Below are 24,073 nucleotides of genomic sequence, written 5' to 3' on the forward strand. Positions count from 1 at the left end.
AAGTTTCTCACTTTTCCCCTAATGGGGTTTTGAGTTTTTCCTTGCCCTCCTGGGGGTTAAGATCGGGGATGTCGATTGTGGTTATGTAAAGCCCTTTGAGACTGTCTGTGATTAAGGGCTATACAAATAAAATTGACTTGACTTGACTAATATAAAGAATCAGTGAGCAAATGAAAGCACTCTCATCATTCTGTATAGTCATAAGACAGAACAGAACGAAACACACCTGTAACTGAGAATAAATTTACTGATAAAATGTCATCATATATTTTGTCCGATTTAATATGTGACATTGTAATATTTCTTGTGATTTTGAGTCAATGAAAAAAAAAATGAAGGGGGCGGGGGCGACCGGTTGCGCATGCGCACTGTCGGGGCTTCGCAAATCGATTATTGGACAATGGATACGCGCTTCACTAAATTATTCTTCTTGGATTTCAACTAAACAGACAAGAGCTACGATAAATCATGCCCGCCACCACTTTACTGGGCTAACACAGAATTAATTACATCGTCGTGTTCGGATAAACTCGCTTGGATGCTGGTTGAAGCTTCTCTCGCTAACTTAGCTTAGCTTGTTCGCCGCTAACAAAGAGACACTTAGCAACATGTCGCTCCGAATAGATCGATTGCACCGTGTTGTGGTTGTCCTGTGAAAATGTGTACAAGAAACACAGCAGGGCTCAAGGAGGAACTTTGTGTAGCAGAAGAGAACATTAATCCACAACGTCACTTTTGCAAGATGGAACATCGAGTTGTTTTCCACGGAGCAGGTTTGTGAACTTCTCATTCTCACGTGTTTAATGACTATTGGCTCCCATCTATTTTTTTTTTGACGAAATCATTCTTATTATAGATTGTGTTACGTTTCGTAAAACATTATTAAGATCCAATATCGGGCGGTAGTGCTTGACGATTATGGACAAAAATAATAATCACGGTTATATGTATTATTAATACAAAGCCGTGGTTATTCTGCTGTGGTCAATCGCCGGTGTCGGTACTGGATGTGGTTGGCTTGCTCGCGACAGTCAGGCCAGCCTGGACTCGCAAAGATGAAGCCAAGCCAGCCGCCACTGTTATTTTTTATACTGTGCATTACGGTAATACGCCCAAAGCGCGTGCTGTTGGGCACTTTTAAAATAAAAAGAAGCCAACGCATGCACGCCAGTAGTTTGGACTTAAAATAATGTTATTAAGCTTCTCTGCGGACAGGCAACAATAAGTTTACCTAGGGGGAATGCAAACGGACTCAGAATTGCACCAAGAAATCTTCTGAATTGGGATAGAAAGAGAAATTAATGTTAAATGTGCATCAATGACTGACATTACAACTGATATTAAAAAAAAAAATAAGAATTAGGTTTTCGTTTTACCGCAACCAGACCAGTGCTGGTTCTGATTCTGATTCTGATCACCTCAGGCATCCAACCAAAGTACTTTCATTAAAATCTGATGTTGCATTTCAAAATAAACATCAAAGAAATCTCAAAATTTGACCATTACACACAATTTCGAAAAATTCAGTTTTTGTTGCATTAAACTTCGGTTACGACTCAATATTAAAGTTGACTGAATTGTGTGACTGCAATGATGCTTAAGAGCCATAGGATTGTGGGTAATGAGTAACAAAGTAACGCAACATCTCCCACTGAAACGTCATCAGTCACATTTGCATGATTTAGCAAGAACTATAAGTTGTGGTGGAGATGCAAACCACCTGGGCCACAGGAACTTTTCTTACCGGAAACTTATTTTGGAAAAGGGGCTATTGCTCGCTTTGTCAGTTCTGTTGCCTAAAACAGCGACCGATTGCCACCAATATGCAAATGCACATTTATACTCTTGTCCACTTTACCCTGTGAAAGTATAAAAGCGTTCTGCACAATAGTTTGGATTTATTGACATCAAATGTGAGCTCATGTGGTCACCTCCACAAAATCCAAAACACCGTGCCAATCGATTCTCCACTTACACAGGTTGAAGTGGACAAGAGCAAGAATGTGCACACAAACCCAGCCTGGTTATATTTTGGACATTTAGCTAAGCTAATCTTTTGTTAAGTCTGAGGAGGCCGCCAGTTATCGATGTTGACACCTCTCACCCCCCACGGGTGACAACAGTGCATTCTTCTCAATTAGCTTTTGGTCGCTAAACAGACGACGTTAGCATAACAAAATTAGCTTCTTACCGGCGACTTGGTGCCCATGATGCCTGGCTGTTTCCACTCATGCACGTTCGCGTCCAACACCACTCGCAACCATTTCATGAAGCTGTCAGCGTTGCAGCACGAGTCGGCGTCAATTTTGGATAAACTCCACATCGATGAACCCTGGAGGTGGTCTTCTTGAACGGTGCGCACCGCGGAGCGTCGTGTGCTTTAATTCTGGGCCGCTGCCATATTCCCCATTAAAAGTAGGCTAGCTATCAAGTCGTTACTTATTTCCTAATTATCGTATTTTCCGGACCATAGGGCGCACTTTAAAGTCCCAAATCTTCCCCAAAACAAACAAGGCGCCTTGTAAAGCGACGCGCCCATTGCATGGACTGAGCATCACAATCGACCATCAGCCTTTTTACTCATTGGGCTGTTCAGAGTGCATGTTAGCACACGCTGCTGGTCAAAGTCTGAGTAATCTATGCTTTGAATTGACTGTGACTAATACATTATGTGACTATGGTGTTTGGGTGATGGTGTAGGAGAAAGCTGGACAAAAGGGCAGCTGTCCACAATGTTGTAGTCTGTCTTATCATTTATGTTATTGCAAGCAAGAAACGTCCCAGATTTAGACAACACACTGCAAAAAGCCCAAAGCACAACATGCACATCTCTCTAAACAGCCATGCACATCTCTCTAAACAACATGTGATTGGCTGAGTCTGAGTGGCTCCCAAGAAGCCGTTGCTGTAATTGGCTAAGGCCGAGTGGCTCCCTAGAAGCCATTGCTATAATTTCTTTTGTGTATATAGATGGCATGAGCGATACATGTCTTGTGTTAATCTTATTTCTTTGTTTCATTGTTTGCTTGTATGCTGAGTTTTTTTGGTTTTGATTTGAAACCGTGACTTTAAGGAGTGTGGTGACCAGGGAAGTCCCTCCCCTGACGTTGTCTAGTAGATGTATTGCCATGACACTTCTTATTGGTTAGAGCTAGTGTTATTGGCAGTGATTCCTTATAGTTTCAGGACATCTGTCATTGACTTGGAGTGATACCTCTGGCAGCGATCCCTTAAGGGATTGAGTCCTGGTGAGCTGGCTACAGCTAGCGTGGGCTGCGCTAGCGCGGGCTGACCTTGTATTGCGGAGCACCCAGTATATGCATTAAATACGGAAATAGCACCCTCAACTGGTGTTGCGCCCTTTGATGCAGTGCGTCTTGTGGCCGTAAAAATACGGTACTCCAAAATAAATAGATAAAAAAGAAAATATCTAACATCTCTTTCCTGATCCAAAAATATCTAAATTGAGCTTATTATAGATCTTGTCCTCCTCCGCTAATACATTCTGAAAGGGTCTTAACTAATACAGTTAAAGACACTATATATGAAACAACTCAATAAAACTTACTGCATTATTTCATGCATATACAAGGGGAGTTCCGCTTCTGACAGAACCACCACTCAAAAATGTGCAATGTCGCACCCTGTTCAAGTCTTTGCACTAATAACCAAGGATAGCCACACCCGTCCCATCCCCACCCTCCCAAAAAATAATTTACCATCAATTAGTGAGTTTGTTAATGCCAACACTAAATAGTAATCTTAACTCATCTGGCTCTCCAAAAACCTTTATTCTCTATATAAATCGTTTTACCAGGGTTGTTCTTGGCAGGCATTTTAGATTTAGTCTTAGTCTTTTGGATGAAAATGCTGATTTGTTTTCGTCACATTTAGTCATTCTTATTCGACTATTTTTAGTCGACAAAACCCCAAAAAGGTTTTAGTCTAGTTTTCCAAAATGTAGTCGACGAAAACTCAAAAAGGTTTATGTGCGTTTTAGTTGAAAAAATGTATACACCGTTTCCGCCCAATAGCAAAGACGTTCTGATCTACTACTGAGGATTGTGCATTACAAATAGATAAAGTGAAAATGTTTTTGTCTTGTAGGCATCACTGAAGATGTTTATCCTGAGCAGCAGAACCCAGCGCACCCTCACATTAAAGACGTTGAGGAAAACAAAGAGGATCCCCACCTTAATGAGCAAAATGAGCAGAATTATACCAACATCAAAAAAGAGGAGGAGCCAGAACACCCTTGCATAATAGTCGAGGTCAATATCCCCTGTTACTTTAAAGAGGAGGAGGAGTTGCCATCAACTAGTGACCCCTTGAAGAAAGGGGCGGAGCCTCCTTGCAACAACTCATCTCAACGTTCGACAGCAGAAGGTGATGGCGACCACTGGGGGAAGAGACAAGTAGACGGCTTCTTAGCACCACTATCAGATAGTGACGACGCTGATGATGATGGATGTAAAGGTGATCTGACTTGTCACACTGACAAAAAACACTGGAGATGTTCTCAATGTATGAAAGTCTATGCTTTTAAGAGATGTTTGAAACAACACACAAAAACACACTGGTGAAAAATCTTTTTCTTGCTCAGTTTGTGGCCGTAGATTCTCAGAGAATGGAACCTTGAGAAGTCACACAAGAACCCACACTGGTGAGAAACCTTTTTCTTGCTTGGTTTGTGGTCAAAGATTCAACCGGAAGGGAGATAAAAAAAAAACACTAGAATACACACAGGTGAGAAACCTTTTGCCTGTTCAGATTGTGGCCAAAGAGTCTCAGTGAAAGGACGCTTTAGTAATCACACAAGAACACACAGTGGTGACAACACTTTTTCTTACTCAGTTTGAGGTCAACAATTCTCTCAGAAGAGAAGGTTAAATAGTCACACGGAAACCCACACTGGTGAGAAACCTTTTGCCTGCTCAGTTTGTTGCCAAAGAGTCACCCGGAAGGGAGATTTAAAAACATAGACAAGAATGCCTTTTGTTTGTTCAGATTGTGACAAATATTCTCTGAAAAAAGGTGCCTTAGGTAACCACACAGAAAGTTCCCACACTAGTGATAAACCTTTTTACTGCTCACGTTGTGGTCATAGATTCAAAGAGAAGGGACACTTAAGAAGTTACACAAGTACGCATTTTGATGAAAAACCCTTTGCTTGTTCAGATTGTGGCCAAAGATTCTCTCATGGACATTTTAGTCAGACAGGAACCCAAACTGCTGCCCAAAGTTTTTCTTGATCAGTTTGTGGCAAAGATTCTCTTTGAAGTATCCGGTTAAGATTAAGCGTAAGTGTGTTGATAAGCAGTGATGAAAAAAGTTTTCAATCCCTCATCTTCATCCGTTCATTCACTAAGGATAATTTATTTTCTAACACTATGTAACTTCTGACTGAGATTCTGGACTTTTCTTTTCCCATACCGCAATCAATCAAAAGTTAAAGACCTTGTGTGACATAAGTAAATGTTAAATCAAATCTATTTGTGTCAAAAGTAAAGTAATTCCACATAATACAAATAATAAAGCACAAACATTTTTTTATTTAGTATATTTGAAAAAAATAATAGTTTTTCCAAAGTTAGATTCTGCCGAGCGGCAAACCTGAAAGTGTGACGTCATACCAAGGGAGTATGGCATTGCTCACCATTGAAAGTGTATTAGGCCAGTCAGAAATTGACTCGGAAAGCGAAATATCAAACTTATCTGAGGGGATCCAGGTATTTGAAGAGTTGGAGGAAAGGGAGCTTGTTGGAATTACTATGTTTGGTCCATGCCCTGCCGGAGCGCAGTTTTGATCGCCTCAGGGAGCATTGGTATGAAGGTTCCCCAACCCGATCAGCTATTTTAAGACACGTTGCACTGAAGTGTGACAGCTCTGTTGAAGGCTGATGTGACAGCCGAATCTGTCACCGAGGTACGCGTGTTTTGCTCTCCACCAGAAAAAAGTTTTTGGGTCTGAAAAAAAGAAAACGTGGTGACATATTTATAGGCATGTTTGTCATTGGTAATTTGTCAATTTGGATTGTAATCACTATGAAGTTAAATTTGTTTCCCTGTTTGTTCTGTTAATTGGGCGATTCTCATCCAGTTGCAAGAGTGCGCTTACAGAAGACGTAAGGAAGAGGCTAAGGAAGAAGGACCGGGCCTATGAAGCGTACTCAGTGTTCAGCCAGATAAAAAAGGAAGCTGCTGCTCCGATGGGGGAATACATTGCAGACTTTGAACAAAAAATGCAACAAGATTTGTTCAATATGGTTCCGTCTGGCACATTTCTGGCATATAAGTTGCTGGACACTGCCGGACTTGATGTGAAAGACAAGCAATTAGCTTTAACTGTGTGTGGAACGCATACCTTTGCGCACATGAAATCCGGACTCAAACGGGTGTTTGGCGAGAAGAGCGAGACATAAGGCGGAGCGATTAACGTGAGTGAAGATGCTGCTTACTATATAGACAATAAAAGAGGACAGTCGCGAACCCCAAATAAGCATGCTAGGGGGTCATTTGCGGGCACCAATCCACTTGATAAACTCAGAAAAGACGTGCAAAGTGTGGAATTTGTCAGAGCACATACCACAAGGTAAAAGACGAAGAAGATGACAAGTGAAAATTAGGACAGCAAACAACCTGATGAGTGTAACGTAACACTGTTTTCTAAGGAATCAAATGATGAGATATTCGCGGTCGAAGCTCTTGGATCTGCTGTAATTGACACGGCATGTACTAGGGACAGTCTGTGGAGAAAAATGGTTGGATCGCTATTGACTGGGATTGGATGAAAGTGAAAAACAAAAAGTGACGAGCATGGAAAGCAGCAAGCCTTGAAAATTTGGAGATAGAAAAATTGTGAATGCCATGAAAACGATTAAAATTCCAGCCAAAGTAGGAATAACAAAGTGCTGCTGTGAAACAAAAGTGGTTCCGGCAGACATTCCTTTTCTACAAAGTAAAGTGTCCTTAAAGCAAGCAGGGACTGCGCTCGAATCAGAATAAACTTTTTTGTCATTATACTCAGCATACAACAAGATTGGAGCGCTCCCCTTTCCAGTGCAATATAACAATAATTCAGTGGTAGACCGTCAAGGCCATCTCTGCTGGCCTAACATTAATATAAGAAGCAGTTTAGCTCCTCCGCCAGCGACGCACTCGGGTCTACTGGTGTTATGCTACCTCCTCGGTAGTTGGTGATGCTCTGTAGACCCTGCCACACCTCCCATGGTCTGTTGCTGGCAAGGTGGGACTCTCGCCTCCTCTTTTAGTCCCTTTGGCTTGCTTAATGCCTTTTTTCAGGTCAGCACGAGCCACACTGTACAGAGCTCTGTCACCTGACCTGAAGGCAGTGTCACGGGCCTTGAGTGAACGAACCTGGCTGAACATTCAGGGTTTCGTGTTTGGGAAAGTCCGCATGGTCTTGTTCAGGGACACAGTTTCCATGCAGAACTTGATGTAGTCCAGTACACACTGTGTGTAAACAGCAAGGTTCTGATGATCAAAGAGGTCCCAATCTGTGAGATGGAAGCAGTCCTGTAATTCACCCATGGCGGTCTCATGCCAGGTTTTCAGTCTTTGTTGTGGGCCTGAATCTGCATCTGAGAGGGGTGTACGCAGGTGTGAGCAGCAAGGACAGGTGGTCTGACTGGCTGAGGGGGATGGCTCTGTACCCGTGCTGGATGTTTGAATACACATGATCAACAGTGTTTTCTTCCCTCGTTGGGCACTTAACATGCTGGTGGAACTTTGGGAGTACAGTCTTTAAATTGGTCTGATTAAAGTCTCCCGCTACTATATGAATGCCATCAGGGTGGGCCCACTGTTGTTTGTTGATGACGCTCGCGAGTAGCGAGAGCGCCGTGCTTGTGTTACCATCGGGAGGGATGTAAACAGCAGTGATGATCACTAGTGTGAGCTCCCTCGGGAGAAAATAAGGCCGACATCTAACGCACATGCTGGAGCCTCTCCCAGCTGTCCTCGAGCAGTAGGCGGGGGACATCCTGGTTGCCAGCCAAACAATTTAACCCATGAAATAAATCTGGCTCCAAAGTCAACATTTTCCAGCATATACATAGGACCATTCCACGCAGTCAAAGCTATTTCTGCATCTAATCTCAGGATAAATAGGTCTTCCTTAGGTCATCTAGGGGAATATATAATATTCAAAAGATGTCTGAAATTATGGGAGGAATGTCTGTTAGGAATGAACCCTGTCAGATCAGGGTATATAAATTTTGTTATGTCACGGCTAAGCCTCGGAGCTAGAGTTTTAGTCAAGATTGTCTGATTGGTATTAAGTAGGGCTGCACTATATAACTATTGCGCATGCGACATCGCAATTGCGACGTTCAAACCGCATATCGTGCAGGCCTATTAGTATTAAGTAATCACACTGGCCTATATGATCCTACCTCCTGTAAATCCTTCCCTTTCTTTGGAATGAGTGCTATTTAATGTCGGTGGTAATGTACCAACTTCAGAGGCCTTCATATTAGGGCTGGGCGATATGACCTCAAATCAATATCGCGAGAAATCGAGCAATTTTACCTCGATAATGATACATGCACGATAAATTCCCACGTGGACTAAAATCAAAATAAATGCAGGAATTGCATATTGACTGTTTTTTTTATTGACCAACTGGTACACTTTACTTTCAATGAAAAATAAAAGTACAAAAATCATTTGTATGAACATTCCAAATAGCTTGCAGGGTTCGCGGTTAACTTTAAAAACTGCTTGCCCATAGGGCAAGTGCCACTAAAATTTGCCTTGCCCGAGTGGCCAAATTACTTGCCCGACTTGGGCAAGTGAAAAATTTTTTTCTCTAAGAATAAAATGTTTATGGTTGTAAAATGTGCGCCACAAATGTAAATAAACATATAATCTGATAAGAATAAATTAATCTTGTTTTCATCATCAACCATGAAACCCTACTCACAAGAGCAAATGTATCATCCTGTGCAGTTATTGAAAATGTTAATTGTAGTTTTAATAATTAACAAATCTGCATGTTAAATTGGGAAAATGATATTAGAGCAATCCAGATGATCAATTTTAAGTCCAGGAGAGCGTATTAATTGAGGAATCACATGAGTAAATTATGAGTGTGGCAAATTTGTGTATTCCTTTAAGACCAGTGCCTGTGGTGCTGCCTCCATAAGTTTCATAGCATAAACAGAACACAGTCACTGACACTATGTCAGGTCACATCATGGAGCTAATGAATTAACAGCCAATAATCAAATATTACTCCCTTCCTTACTCACAACTGAATTGTCTACTTAAAAATATTCGAGCTATTTTAGTCATGTCAGAGGAATCCGAAATGTTCGGATTTGAACGAACTCGTCGCCACTTGTAAACATGCGCAGAAGGTAAGAAAACTTCCGGCTGTCAATTTTCGGCCGAAATATCGTAGGTTTTTGTTGTGTTTTTCAAACTTCAAATGAGGATGCTACGACAGCGAGTTCCAATACTGCGGGATTTATTGACGTCCACTTTAACTAGACATTCACTGAACTAACTGATCCCCGTAGCGCCCGCCCATTGCCCCCGATAAGGCCAATGGACCATACCAAAACATAAGGGGGTGTCTGGGTTAAACCATCACCATACAGTGCACACAAACAGATCACACCACCGTTTTCGTCAAAATTAAAGATATTTGGCTGCTTTAAAAAATGCTTGCCCGGTCGGGCAAGTTGCCCATAATTTTACCTTGCCCGTGGCCAAATTTCACTTGCCCCGGGCAATCGGGAAGCGGTTAACCGCGAACCCTGAGCTTGCTTTGCATGACTTGAACAATGTCACAAAGAAAAAGGGTACCTCTTGCAAAATCTTTTTCTGCAAATAGATTGCGCCAAGATGCTCTCATGATGTAAATAATGGCAAATAAAAAAACGCTAAATAAAATGAAAGAAAATGTCAATGCAAGCCAAATAAACAAGTGGGCATTATCGGGGGAAATGTGCCGTCTGAGTACTCTGGTGCGCAGTCGCCACTTGTCATCTATGTAATGCACAGTTAGGCTCAATCAGGGATCCATGTTGCGACCCGACCACAAGTCGGATGTAGATGCAAAATGCTTGACATGTCTAAGCTCCCGGCCCGATGTAGTCCATATCGGGAAATACGGCTTTCATGAAGCGTTTAAATCCTGTGCGCGCCACGTAACTAGAGGAGCTTTATCTTTAGCTATGTGCTAGGCTATCGCGTCCACCTCTGAGACGTTCTCTCGTATGGTGTCGCCTCCGTTCATGGGCTGTTGTCACTTGTCGAACCTTGCTTCTCACTTTGAACTTTCAGGACAGCATGGTTGTGTTGTGGGTGGTGAGAAAGCTTCTGGATTTGAATCGCCAGCAACGAGAGCGACAGACGGGTGGAGTCACATGACTAGAGGCGCTGTAGCGGTCTTAAAGGGGCATGAACATTGCCGCAGACAAAAGGCTTTTCTTTTTTCTTTTTTTATTCACCGAATTTACCGACATGGGCAAAATGATTTCGGTCATTGTAATAAATTTCGGTAACGGTAAATTTTCGGTTTATCGCCCAGCCCTACTTCATATACATCCTCTGCAAATACGGTGCTAGTATATTCCTAAACTTTTTGTAGAACTCATTCCATATTCCAGGGCTCTTGCCATTTTTAAAGACTGAATCGTTTCTCTTATTTCTTTCTCTGTAATTTCCAACTCTAGTGAATTCTGGTCCTTTTCTGACAATGTTGGTTAATTTACACTTATTTAGAAACTGCTTTATAATCTCAGACGCAATAGCTTGAGACGTGTACAATTTTTTATGAGATTGATAAAATGTGTCATTAATATCCTTATGTGAAGTTACAGTAGAGCCGGACTGTGATTTTATTTTATGAATGGTCCTATCAGTTTATATTTACCGCAGTTACCTTGCCAACAACTTATGCGGTTTATCCCAGAATTCAAAATAGGTCAGGGTTCGCGGTTAACCGCTTCTCGATTGCCCGGCGGGGCAAGTGAAATTTGGCCACGGGCAAGGTAAAATTATGGGCAACTTGCCCGACCGGGCAAGCATTTTTTAAAGCAGTCAAATATCTTTAATTTCGATGATAACTGTGGTGTGATCTGTTTGTAGTGACTGTATGGTGATGGTTTAACCCAGACACCCCCTTATGTGGTGGTATGGTCCATTGGCCTTATCGGGGGCAATGGGGGGGCGCTACGGGGATCAGTTAGTTCAGTGAATGTCGAGTTAAAGTGAACGTCAATAAATCCCGCAGTATTGGAACTCGCTGTAGTTGCATCCTCATTTGAAGTTTGAAAAACACAACAAAAACCTACGATATTTCGGCCGAAAATTGACAGCCGGAGGTTTTCTTACCTTCTGCGCATCTTTCTGTGCATGTTTATAAGTGGCGACGAGTTCGTTCAAATCCGAACATTTCGGATTCCTCTGACATGACTAAAATAGCTTGAATATTTTTAAGTAGACAATTCAGTTGTGAGTAAGGAAGGGAGTAATATTTCATTACTAGCTGTTAATTCATTAGCTCCATGATGTGACCTGACATAGTGTCAGTGACTGTGTTCTGTTCATGCTATGAAACTTATGGAGGCAGCACCACAGGCACTGGTCTTAAAGGAATACACAAATTTCCCACACTCATAATTTACTCATGTGATTACTCAATTAATAGGCTTTCCTGCACTTAAAATTGATAATCTGGATTGCTGTAATATCATTTTCCCAATTTAACATGCAGATGTGTTAATTATTAAAACTACAATTAACATTTTCAATAACTGCACAGGATGATACATTTGCTCTTGTGAGTAGGGTTTCATGGTTGATGATGAAAACAAGATTAATTTATGCTTATCAGATTATATGTTTATTTACATTTGTGGCACACATTTTACAACCATAAACATTTTATTCTTAGTCTAGCTTTCACAGGATCAGTTCTACCTGCCAGCTGCCAGCTCCTTATGGACATATGCTTCATTGACTGTTTCTTAATGCCTGCAACGTCTGCAACATAGAACTCATGAAGGAATAACATAATCCTGGGTCAGCAGACACCTAATTGTGTTAATACATGATACATTTTTATATAAGCAACCCTTATGATTGTAACGTATTTTTAATTCTTTCTAGGCAGGAACTGTCCGAACAAAAAATTCATGCAATTTGTAATTAGACACTTTGTCATACAAAAAGTCACTCAGGGCAAGGTAATTTAATCTTCGGGCAAGAGAAAAAAAATTGTCACTTGCCCAAGTTGGGCAAGTAATTTGGCCACTCGGGCAAGGCAAATTTTAGTGGCACTTGCCCTATGGGCAAGCAGTTTTTAAAGTTAACTTCGAACCCTGTAGGTCTGCTTAGTAAATGTGAAGGCTTTAGAGATTTTTTTTCAGAAAGTATCTGATTAAGATGATATTTGAGGGCTGCAATTTTATTTACCTTATTTTCGCAACTATAAGGCGCACTTTAAGGTCACAAATTTCCCCCAAAACAATAGAGGCGCCTTGTCATGCGATGCGCCTATTGCATGGACTAGCAACTCTCTCGACCATTGAACCTGATCACTTTGAGGCATTGCAGAGTCCATGTTAGCACACCCTGCTGGCCAAAGTCATATATGCTTCGAATTGACTGTGACAAATACATTATGTGAACACGTTTTTGGGTGAGGGGGCATGAGAAAGCTGGACAAAGGGTCATATATATATATATATATTGTCGTGCCTTCCTTAAGTTCCCTGAACACGAAGGCAGTAAGCTCAACACCTTCCGCTCATCAAGACTCTGGACACCAGCTTGACCAGTCGACTCCAGGTTTATTGACAATTGAAAGGGTGAAACTGACAATCACAAAATACATTGTGTAATCAGCAATATGAAACAAATGAATAACTTAATTAACAGACAATTATAGCATTTGTTATCAAATGTGAAAATAAACTGATTTTAACAGTCTAAATGTATGCGTTTGAAATTAGTGTATATTTATTGTAAACAATAAACATCCTTGAACTTGACACGCTGTTATATTTTACACGGCAAGAATTATGACACAGAATGGCCACTAGAGGGCGCTGTTAAACAACAAATGAACTGCAACCAAGCAACCTAACTGCTAGACAGTATGAAACCAATTGCGCATTTTAAGCAGATTGACTCACGTCTTATAACACACGTTTCACTACTAAAATGAGATATAATGAAACTGCTAAACTTAAAGGAAAATAAGAAGACATACCGACGATGCCACGGCTGCTCAAGATGTAGCAAGTTGTTTAGAATGACCCACAGAACTGGCGGAAAGAAACGAGGCAACGTTCGCACGACGGCACTACTTCCGGGATTTTTAACCATGTGACTGACTACGTTGCTCTTAAAGGCGTCAGCATACTTTACGGAACCAAATAAGTAAAGTTAGAGAGAGTAACGGACTACAAACAGGAAGTCTGAATAAGAGGAGATCATCTGCCTAGCAGAGGCAGGACACTCCCCGCTTGGCATTCTCGAATGTCACAACATAAAAGCCCAAAACAGTTCTATTTCTTGTCAGGATCAAGTAAGAGAATTGTCTCTGTGAGGGGACGTTGGTAGAGTTGAGTTCCACCTCTCCTGGGGACCTTGACCTCGACTTTACGTACCTTGCCGTCCTTACTGGGAAACACTTGAGTAATCAATCCGAGGGGCCACTCATTTCTGTCAAACTGGCTGTCCTTGAGAAGGACAATGCTTCCAGGCTGAAGGTCTGGGTGGGGAGCCTGCCACTTCCGCCGTGGCTGAAGTGATGCGAGATATTGCTTCCTCCATTTATCCCAAAATGTTTGAGCCAGATGTTGGACTTGGCGCCATTGGGACCTGTGGAGGTCCTTAATCCAGTCTCCCACTGGAGCTGAAGGAAGACTCACTTTCTGGGTCAGGAGAGTTGCTGGTGTGAGAATGAGAGGATCATCTGGGTCAGTAGACACCGGAATCAGAGGTCTGGCGTTGATGATAGCAGCAACCTCTGCCATCAATGTGATGAGTGCCTCGTGGCTGAGTTTTGATGTTCCTAGCTGGAGGAACATGGAGTCTAGGATCTTACGTGCCACTCCAATCATCCTCTCCCATGATCCGCCCATGTGAGAGGCATGTGGAACGTTAAATTCCCATACACATCCTTGGTCCAGGAGGAACTTCTCGACTGAAGAGTGGTCGATATTCGAGGGAATCTTTAGCTCCTTACAAGCGCTGACGAAATTGGTTCCTCGATCAGAACGGATGAGCTTTACAGGACCTCTCAGAGCTAGAAAACGCCTGAGAGCATTTATGAAGCTTGAGGTGTCGAGCGATTCAATTACCTCTATGTGGACAGCTCGTACACTCATGCAGGTAAATAACACCGCCCACCGCTTACTCTGTGCGAGGCCACCCCTTGTGCGGCGTGAAGACACGGTCCATGGGCCGAACGTGTCTAAGCCAACGTTCGTGAATGGAGGATCAGTAGACAGACGGTCTGCCGGAAGATCCGCCATCTTTTGTGTTTGCGGGTTGCCACGTAATTTACGGCACGTGACACACCCATGGATCACACTGCTCACACGCCTTTTCCCACCAACGATCCAGAAACCGGCAGCTCGAATGGCTCCCTCGGTGAACGGTCGTCCCTGATGTCGAATTTTCTCATGGTGGTGTCTGACCAAGAGTGTTGCAATATGATGTTTGCCAGGGATAATAAGAGGATTTTTTTCTTCCTGGTGGAGTTGTGCTTCTCTGATACGACCTCCGACTCGCAGTAGGCCATCGGCATCGATGAAGGGATCTAGGGTTCTGAGATGGCTGTCTTTTCGAAGAGTTTCCCTCTTTTGCAGACAGGTGTACTCGAGTGCGTAGAACTCTTCTTGAACAACGTGGATGATGTTTTTTTCAGACTGTGAAAGTTCGTTGATGGAGATGGCAAGGTGACAATGATGCCAGCCTTTACAACTACTTCGTTTGGTTAAGGGACTCTTCTGAAAGAGGCGAGCAATATGAGTGAGGCGAGCAACAGCGCGGGTCAGTGACTTCCAGCTCGAAAACTTAGAGAAGCGCTGCGAGCCTAAATGTTTGGTCGACATGGTCGTGCTCATTGTGGACACCAGGGGACGAATATCTGGGTCTGTTGAAGGGTTCACCAGGTCGAAGGTGTCTTCTTCAGGCTGGACTTTCATGGGTTGTTTTAGAAACGTAGGGCCGCTCAGCCAGCTGGTTTCTGGGAGACGCGCGGCAGTAACTGACCTTGTGGCAATATCTGCAGGATTCTGTTCCGTGGGCACATACTGCCACTGCTCAGGGCGAGAGGACCTCCTTATCCGCAGGACTCGGTTACTGACGTACACATAGAAGCGTCTCGTCTCGTTCTTGATGTATCCCAAAACTACCTTACTGTCGCTGTAGAAGGTAGTGTTGTCCAACTGTATGTCGATTTCTGAGGAGATGAGCTCAACAAGTTCCACTGCAAGGACGGCTGCACAGAGCTCAAGCCTCGGCACTGTGTGTTCAGGGAGAGGAGCCAGCTTTGCCTTTCCCATGACGAAACCCACATGGATTATGCCTTCTGCATCTGTTAGCCTGAGATAAGCTACAGCACCAATTGCCATAGTTGAGGCATCACAAAAGATGCATAACTCTCTGTGTGACATTTCTGAGAGGGATGTTCCTGCATAAGTCCGAGGTATCCGGAGACTGACAAGGTTGTCTAAAGAGGATCGCCATGTGATCCACATCTCTTTCATCTCGTTAGGGAGGGGAGAGTCCCAGTCGCTGTGGTTGTCTGTCAGCTCTCTAAGTATAGCCTTGCCCCGAATGGTGACTGGGGCGATGAACCCGAGAGGATCGTAGATGCTATTCACAGTCGACAGGACGCCTCGGCGTGTAAAAAGTTTTTCTTCATCACTTAATTTAAAGGTGAAGGTGTCAGACATCAAGTCCCCGTTGAGGCCCAGACTTCTCTGCATGGGAAGATCATCAGAACCGAGATCTAGGTCTTTGAAGTTGGTCCCGTGGTCTCGGGATGGGAAGGCCTCCATCAATTCTCTTTTGTTCGAGGTGATCTTATGTAGTCGCAAGTTTGATTTTGAGAGAGTGTCTTGCGCTCTCTTGAGCAGGTCCACTGCTGCTTTCACTGTCGGGAATGACTTTAAGCCGTCGTCTACGTAGAAGTCCCGGTTAACGAATTGTTTGACATCTGTGTCGCCTTTTTCTGCACTCTGTCAAAGACAGTAGATGGCCACTGCAGGAGAGGGACTGTTCCCAAATACATGTACCCTCATGCGGTACTCGATGATGTCCTGGGATGGGTCATTGTCTCTGAACCACAGGAACCGAAGGAAGTTGCGGTCCTCTTCTCTGACGAGAAAGCAGTGGAACATTTGTTCAATATCCGCCGTCACTGCTACGGCTTCCTTCCGGAACCTGAGGAGGACCCCGAGCAGGCTATTGTTGAGGTCTGGTCCGGTCAACTTCACGTTGTTTAATGAGACTCCTCCATGCTGGGCGCTTGAGTCAAACACCACACGGATGCTTTGCGGTTTCTTTGGATGGTACACACCGAAGGTCGGCAAGTACCAGCGCTCTTCTCCTTCCTTCAGAGGAGGTGCGGCTTCTGCGTGTTTATTTTGGAACACTCTTTGCATGAAGGTGAAGAAATGCTCCTTCATCACTGGCTTTCTGTTGAGACTCCGTATTAGTGATGAGAGTATGTTTGAAGCTTGGACTTTGTTGTCGGGAAGACGACGCCTTGGTGACTTGAAAGGCAGCGGAGCTACCCAGCTGTTGTCTTTATCTTTCCTTAGGTTCTTTTCCATAATTTTCAGGAACAACATATCGTCAATAGATGGCGCCACCTTGTTATCGTCTTTTGTTTGTTGAAACACAGTGGATCCTAACTGCTCGTTTTCTCTACTGCAGGTAAGTTTCTCTGTTGACTGTAGTTTAGGATGATTGAAACCCTGGAGCTGACTGTATCGCTCTTTCACCTGGAAGACGTTTGGGCAGGGTTCAAAGATGGAGGGGCGTTTCTGTTCTAGTGTCCTTGTATAAAGGGCATTTACTGTCTCAGGTTTGTGAACACCTCCCAAGCAAACATTTCCGACAATCACCCATCCCAAGTCGAGTTTTTGGGCGTAAGGAGCATGGCCAGGGCCGTTTATCTGCTTGCGGACCTTGTGGGCCTTAATAATGTCTCGCCCGAGAAGAAGCATAATGGGTGCACTCTGGTCGAGTGTTGGGATGAGATGAGCGATTGATTTGAGGTGGGGTTGGTTGGATGCAGCATTGGGTGTTGGGATCTCAGATCTGTTATTGGGAATCTCGTTGCATTCCACGAGACACGGTAGCGGTAGATTGACTTTACTATCCATAGACTCGATTTGGTAGCCTGAAGCTCTTCTCCCCATGGTCTCTGTCACCCCAGAACAGGTGCGGAGGGAGTACGGAGAGCAGGGCCCTTGTATGTTGAAAGTGTCAAAGAACTCTGAACGAGCCAAGGATCTGTTACTGTGTTCGTCGAGGATTGCATAGACTTTCATTGCTTTCTCACGACAGTTGACAGGGTAGATCTTGACGAGACAGATTTTTGAGCATGACCGGGCACTTTGATCTCGACCACAGACATGAGTGCAGCTACTTGTGACCTCGGAAGACTCTGTAGAAGCTGGCTCCCCGCCATGCTGTATAGAGGGAAGTGGCTCCTCAGTCTGCGGTGCTGGTCCAGGGTGAAGTGCAGAATTATGTTTCTCACTCCCACATTCGGCGCATGTAGCTGTGTACTTGCAGTCTTTTGCCATATGTTTTGTTGACGTGCAACATTTATAGCAAATCTTGTTCTCTTTGAGGAATGCTTTCCTTTCCTCGATGGGTTTCTCGCGGAAAGCCCGACATTTACGTAGTAGGTGGGGCTTTTTATGGATGGGGCACTGGCGATCAGGGTTCTCATCTCCAGTTCTGTTTTCAGTAGTGGATACATCTGTCTTGTGAACTGAGATTTCTCTTAGTTTATTTGTTTTGAAAGACTTGACGGCTTTCGAGGTGTCCACTTGACCAACAAAGTTGAAGCTGGGATCATTCCTGATTTTAGCTTGGTGAAATATGAAGTCAACAAAGGTGCAAAAGGGAGGGAACGGAACTTGATAGCGTTGCTTGTAGTTGGATCCAATCGACAGCCACTTCTCTTGCAGATTATAGGGCAGCTTTTGAACCAGTGGATTTTTTCCTCTTGCCGTGTCAAGGTAGTGAAGGCCAGGGAGGGTTCCGTCCGCCTTCGCAGCTTGCAGCTCCATCAGTAGGTCACTGAACTCGTGAAGTTTCATATAATCTTTGTTGGTGATTTTTGGGAAGTTGGTGATGCGTTGGAAGAGAGCCTCTTCCACCATTTCAGGGGCTCCATAGCATGCATCCAGTCTGTCCCAGATCATTTGCAGTCCCTGTTGGGGACGATTAATATTAACGGCCCTAATACGTTTTGCATGCTCTGCTGAATCTTTCCCAAGCCACTTTACCAGTAGATCTATTTCCTCGCTGAATGTTAGGTCGAGTCCCGCCACTGCGTTTTGAAAGGACCGCTGCCAAGCTCTGTAGCTCTCCGGCTGGTCGTTAAATTGGGTCATACCTGTGATAACCAGCTCACGCCTGGTGAAGAATCTGACAAACTCGTTTATGCCTGATTGGTCGAGATTGGCGTTTTGTGGTAAATGGCTGGGCACGATGGGATGTGGAGGAACTTTGTTGCTGGCCGCTTGGTAAACGTTGTGATAGCTATGTGCACGATTGGGCGTCGAATGCGTGCCTGGAGTGCGTTGGGACTGCTGAGCTGCTACTCTGCTTGGTGATATGTGGGTGAGGAGTTTAGCACCGGCTGGAGTGTTCTCTGTTTTGAGACCTTGAGCTTGGATAGAGTTTTGTGGCGATGGCTCCATACATCGTTGATTGCTCTTGTCCTGAGAGTGTAGATGTTGTGCCATTGTTGGATCTCTGTGTAGCTGTCCAGTCGTATCGAAAGAGAACAGGGACTCTGCGTCTAGCTCACCCGGTTCATCCTGAACATGTTCTTGTCGTAATGTGACTGAATGTTGTCTTGATTGTTCCACAACATATTGTTTGGTCCGTTCTACAGAGTTAAAGGGACCTTCTCCAAATTGGAGCATTCTGCTGGCTTGCTCACTCTCTTCCACAGCAGCTTCTAGAGTCTCTGTTTCGGCAACAGCAGCAGCTGCTTCTTTCTCCAGCGAGAGCTTCTCCATTTTTGCCTCCAATTGCGCCTTTTCCATTTTAAGGACGATTTCTTCTTCAGCGAAAGCAAGGCGTGCTTTCGCTGCCTCAGCTTTGGCACGTGCCCGGACTGCGGCACTCCCAGTAGATGCTATGGATGAACATCGGCCGTGAGATTTGCTTTTTATTGACTCTTCTTTGTGGTCCATTTTCTGTGTCCAACGTGTAACTGGTACTATCTTCAGCGATGAGGTCGTCGTTTCACTGTCGTGCCTTCCTTAAGTTCCCTGAACACGAAGGCAGTAAGCTCAACACCTTCCGCTCATCAAGACTCTGGACACCAGCTTGACCAGTCGACTCCAGGTTTATTGACAATTGAAAGGGTGTAATCAGCAATATGAAACAAATGAATAACTTAATTAACAGACAATTATAGCATTTGTTATCAAATGTGAAAATAAACTGATTTTAACAGTCTAAATGTATGCGTTTGAAATTAGTGTATATTTATTGTAAACAATAAACATCCTTGAACTTGACACGCTGTTATATTTTACACGGCAAGAATTATGACACAGAATGGCCACTAGAGGGCGCTGTTAAACAACAAATGAACTGCAACCAAGCAACCTAACTGCTAGACAGTATGAAACCAATTGCGCACTTTAAGCAGATTGACTCACGTCTTATAACACACGTTTCACTACTAAAATGAGATATAATGAAACTGCTAAACTTAAAGGAAAATAAGAAGACATACCGACGATGCCACGGCTGCTCAAGATGTAGTTGTTTAGAATGACCCACAGAACTGGCGGAAAGAAACGAGGCAACGTTCGCACGACGGCACTACTTCCGGGATTTTTAACCATGTGACTGACTACGTTGCTCTTAAAGGCGTCAGCATACTTTACGGAACCAAATAAGTAAAGTTAGAGAGAGTAACGGACTACAAACAGGAAGTCTGAATAAGAGGAGATCATCTGCCTAGCAGAGGCAGGACATATATATATATATATATATATATATATAATATATTTATATTTATATATATATAATATATTTATATTTATATATATATATTTATATTTATATAATATATATATATATATAATTTATATTTATATATATATTGCAGGTGTTAATCCCAAAAAATTTAACTCAGTTAAATATTTTAACTCAGTTTGATTTACTTGAAAAATAATTTGCATACTTTGCAAATATTGTGCCATATTAGATGTCTTTAGCACGTCACAGAACAAAACACTGTGTTTAAGTTACCACTGGGCCTTAAAATCCAAGACTGCTGGAGTGTGGCGCTTGTGGGCAGTTTTGAGAAATGTTTCAAAAATAAATGTCTGCAAAGATGTCTCCATTTAGATCGTATTCAAGAATCCAACAAAGTTATTAGAACAGTCTTTGAATTAAATATACTTAATATTTGGTTATTTTGCATCAATTCCAAGATATTATTCAAGTAAATATCTGTTATAAGTGTTGCAAAAAATAGTAGTTGAAAAATGCGAAAAATCACAATTAATCATGGAATATTTTTGTGATTAATTAGTCATAATCACTTGACAGTACTCGTATATATAAAGTATAAAAAAAGTCACCGCCTGAGGTTTGACTTGACCAAATCAAATTTGTTTCTTTTTTTGTCCTGCAGACGTCGGTGAAAAATATCTCCATTCTGTGAAAAAGGAGCCTGACTTGACTCACATCAAAAAGGAGGAGCCACTGACCTTTGTCCCTTTAAAGGGTGAAGATGAAGACGAGGCTGAGAGTGAGGACAACATTGGGGAGGAGCCTCCAAGCAGCAGCTTGAGTCATCGCATGACAACAGAAGGTGATGAAGACCACTGGGAGCCATCACAAGCACAGAGTGATGACACACCCTTACAAACTCCTGACGATGATGATGATGATGAACAAGCCAAAGGCGAGAGGGCATGTCACAGCTCAAGTCGTCATATCACAAAAGAAGGTGTTGCAGACTATTGGGGACCATCACAAGCACAGAATGATGATACGTCATCACAATCTCCTGACACTGATGATGATGATGATGATGATGGCGATGAACAAGCCAAAGGTGATTGGGCATGTCACACTAGCAACAAATGCTGTGTATGTTCTCAGTGTGGGAAATCATTAGCTTCAAAATTGTCTTTAAAACTGCACACAAGAACGCACAGTGGAGAAAAACCCTTTGGCTGCTCAGTTTGTGGAAAATTCTTCTCTGTAAAGTCAAGTTTAATAATACATACAAGAACACACAGTGGAGAACGACCTTTTTCCTGCTCGGTTTGTGGAAAATGCTTCTCTGGAAAGTCAGGTTTAATAAAACACACAAGAACACACAGTGGAAAAAAACCTTTTGCCTGCTCAGATTGTGGCAAAAGCTTCCCTCAAAAGTCAGATTTAACAATCCACACAAGAACACACAGTGGTGAAAAACCATTTTCCTGCTCAGTTTGTGGAAAATGCTTCTCTCATAAGTCAAGTTTAACAGAACATACAAGAACACACAGTGGAGACAAACCTTTTTCCTGCTCAGTATGTGGAAAATGCTTCTCTGGAAAGTCCAATTTAATAAAACACGCAAGAACACACAGTGGAGAGAAACCTTTTTCCTGCTCAGTTTGTGGAAAATGCTTCTCTCATAAGTCAAGTTTAACAGAACATACAAGAACACACAGTGGAGAAAAACCATTTTCCTGCTCAGTTTGTGGAAAATGCTTCTCTGGAAGGTCACATTTAACAAGGCACACAAGAACTCACAGTGGAGAAAAACCCTTTACCTGTTCAGAATGTGGCAAAAGCTTCCCTCAAAAAGCAAATTTAACAATCCACACAAGGACGCACAGTGCAGAAAAACCATTTTGCTGCTCAGTTTGTGGAAAATGCTTCTCTCATAAGTCAAGTTTAACAGAACATACACGAACACACAGTGGAGAAAAAACTTTTTCCTGCTCAGTTTGTGGAAAATGCTTCGCTGGAAAGTCAAGTTTATTAAAACACACAAGAACACACAGTGGAGAAAAACCTTTTACTTGCTTCATTTGTGGCAAGAGTTTCTCCCGAAGGTCACATTTAACATGGCACACAAGAACACACAGTGGAGAAAAAACTTTTGCTTGCTCAGTTTGTGGCAAAGGATTCTCTCTAAAATCAACTTTAACAAAACATAAAAGAACACACAGTGGAGAAAAACCTTTTTCCTGCTCAGTTTGTGGGAAAAGCTTCTCTCAAAAGTCACATTTAACAGGCCACACAAGAACACACAGTGGAGAAAAACCTTTTTCCTGCTCATTTTGTGGAAAATGCTTCTCTGTAAAGTCAACTTTAACAAGCCACACAAGAACACACAGTGGTGAAAAACCTTATTCTTGCTCTGTTTGTGGTAAAACCTTCTCCCGAAAGTCGCATTTAACAAGCCACACAAGAACGCACAGTGAAGACAAGCCAATCAGTTGCACCTTTAATGCGAAAAGATTCTCCACTAAATGTTGAGAGAGACAAGTGTGCTGAGGAGAATAGCAGTGATCTTTGAATCTTCAAAAAAGAAAAAAACTAAACTGATTGGAGCTGACTTAGTGGTAAGCTGCAAAAGTGATTTTGAATAAAATATGACGTATTGAATTTTGCAAAGGTCTTTTGCGGACACTAAGTGAATTTTCTCAGTGACAGAAGAACCATTGTGTCTTAATGATGATGTTTTTTGTGTTTATTTCAAACATGTAAATGAAAATAATTGTCTTTGCCTGTAACGTTTGTTAACATTGTGCTTTTCAGAGTGAGAAGAAACTGTGCTTATGAAATCGGTGCCTTCCACACTCATCAATAAAATCACGTCTTCCAGTTGCTCAACAGACCTTCATTACACGGTGTAAAAATGTGAAAAGAACAACAGAACTAGAGGGTGAGGTGTAAGAAGATTAAGAAAGCGAAACGCACGTAGTCTCAGTTTCTATCAAAGTTTTTTGGTACGTCAGGAGTTGGCAACCTGATGACAACTGGAGTTAGCGCAGGTTGTCCCTGGATAATTTGTGTCTTTGAAGCAAATGAAGACTTTCTTATTCTAGGAGACTCGCTGTGTCGCCATGGACTCTCATTTAAGCTAGTTTGAAGTTTCTTGAAAGTAAAACTTACGTAAAATAGTAACAAAAAATAGTTTTTTTTGTCCACAATAGATCGATTACCTAATTACTTTAGTTTAAATGCATATTGTCGCTGTCCTGTGAAAAACAATTTTATATATATGTGTATATATATATATGTATGTGTATATATATGTGTATATATGTATATGTATATACATGTGTGTATATATATGTGTATATATATTTATGTATGTATATATATATATATGTATATATATATATATATATATATATATGTATATGTGTGTATATATATATATATATGTATATATATATATGTATATGTGTATATATATATATATGTATATGTGTATATATATATATGTATATGTATATATATATATGTATATGTGTATATATGTATATGTATATATGTATGTGTATATATATGTATATGTATGTATATATATATGTGTATATGTGTGTATATATATATGTATATGTATATATATATATATGTATATGTGTATATATATATGTATATATATATATATGTATATGTATGTGTATATATATATATGTATATGTATATATGTATATATATATATATGTATATATATATATATATATATATGTATGTATATATATATATATATATATATATATATATATATATATATATATATGTATGTTGTATAAATATGTTGTAAAAGTTAGCGCGAGAAACAGTGCAGTTGATG

At 42.0% G+C, this 24,073-nt stretch overlaps 1 pseudogene across 1 annotated transcript; it reads left to right on the plus strand.

Annotated features, from left to right (window-relative positions):
- Positions 1–359: 359 nt before the first annotated feature.
- On the plus strand, positions 360–22,715 carry LOC148320814 (uncharacterized; annotated as a pseudogene). The gene is made up of 4 exons (XR_015846833.1): positions 360–773; positions 4,108–4,524; positions 4,604–4,663; positions 20,897–22,715. The product of XR_015846833.1 is annotated as an uncharacterized LOC148320814 (transcript).
- Positions 22,716–24,073: the final 1,358 nt, after the last annotated feature.

This window comes from Idiotropiscis lumnitzeri, chromosome 16 (genome assembly GCF_059441095.1).
Source record: "Idiotropiscis lumnitzeri isolate Australia: NSW breed Sydney's pygmy pipehorse chromosome 16, RoL_Ilum_1.0, whole genome shotgun sequence".
NCBI lineage: Eukaryota > Metazoa > Chordata > Actinopteri > Syngnathiformes > Syngnathidae > Idiotropiscis > Idiotropiscis lumnitzeri.